Source organism: Gorilla gorilla, chromosome 4 (assembly GCF_029281585.2).
Source record: "Gorilla gorilla gorilla isolate KB3781 chromosome 4, NHGRI_mGorGor1-v2.1_pri, whole genome shotgun sequence".
Classification (NCBI taxonomy): Eukaryota; Metazoa; Chordata; class Mammalia; order Primates; family Hominidae; genus Gorilla; species Gorilla gorilla.
Genome location: NC_073228.2, coordinates 172,779,918 through 172,781,358, shown reverse-complemented (window position 1 = coordinate 172,781,358; position 1,441 = coordinate 172,779,918). Strand labels below are relative to the sequence as shown.

Genomic DNA, 1,441 nt, shown 5'->3' with positions numbered 1-1,441 from the left:
TAATTTAAACTCATGATTGTTCGCCTATAAATAATCACTAGCAATATTTTGGTGCAATTTTACCCCAGTGTGTGTCTCTCTTATATACACATGCACACACACATTTATAGCATTGGATTATACTATATGTACTCTTTGGAAACCTACCTTCTCACTTTAAAAATATATACAGAGCATTTTTCCAAATTCATAAATAACATCCTTTTTAATGGCTATTGTTCTTCCATTGTAGTAGGTGGGCCATGACAACTAGCTCCTACAGTTGGCAAATTTAGGTGGTTTTCAATTTTTTCCATCATCCAAAGTGCTCCAGGGAACATCCTTGTACATATATTTTTGGGGGGCTTTGTCATATTATTTCCTTAGGAGTAAAGCTCTTAAATAAAAAGTTATGTGCACGTTAAGAGCTTTTGAAATATATTGCCAAATTGCTCAACTGAAAGACATTACCGGTTTATATTCCTTCCAGAAATGCACGAGAGCACCTGTCTCTTTCTGTCCTCACGTTCATGGGGGATCATCATTTAACAAAATGGTAGATGCTGTTAAAGTTGGAGAGGCTAGAAGGAACACCATGACCTAACTCTGACTTGCATCTCTTTTGGAACTCTCCAGACAGAAAAGGAGTAGGCATGGGGGATATTTAGAGTGCCCAGAAATAGGTTTTGCAGAATCAAGCAACATTTTGGAGGATGCATTTAAGATATGCGTGAGGGCAGTGACTAGGAGATTCTCTCACCACCAGGTGTAATATGTAGACTCAAGAGGAAGCTTTTGACCCCAGAGCTGACATTGTAAAGACAAGGAGGGCAGTCCCATGGTAGCATACCAAGAGGCAGCACTGGGATGGATCCCTTTAGTTCTCTTTCAGTCTCATACCGCCTGGTGCCCTGACCCAGGCTGCCCCTTCAATTCCAAGCAAAGTCCCAAAGCTTTGCCTTTCTCTTATAAAAAATCATGCTGGCTTCTAAAAATAAAAAAAAAAAAATCCAGCGAACCTCTCAGACTCTTCTAGGCAAATGATTGAACTTCATCTGGGTCCCATTTGAGAAGAGCAGGCATATAAAAATCTACATACATGGCACAGATAAGATCGAGAGCTCACCTGGGGAGACTTACAAGTGTTTCACATTCAAAGCACATGTCTCTAATGCTAATCAGATAACTGTAGAGTTTAATTCTTACATCTGGCACAAAACTCTTGCTTTTATGTTTCCTATTTTTTCCCAGAAGGTAATAAAATTCACAATCGTATCTCATAATCAATATAGCATCTCTTCAGGCACTTCTGCACATTATGACTGCCTAAGCTTTGGCCTGCCTCAGATAAGAGAACCACACGCTGTTGCTTATTTTTCCTTGTTGAGATACTCGGCTCTGAGGTCTTGCCATCTTGTGGCTTAGAAAGCAGATCTTGTTTCTCCCACTAAACAGGGTAGGA

General features: G+C 39.9%; 1 protein-coding gene across 1 annotated transcript in view; it reads left to right on the top strand.

Moving 5' to 3' along the window:
- The window catches only part of SLIT3 (slit guidance ligand 3), a 636,316-nt gene that overhangs the window by 333,363 nt on the left and 301,512 nt on the right, over positions 1 to 1,441 (top strand). The gene's annotated exons all lie outside the window — the stretch shown is intronic.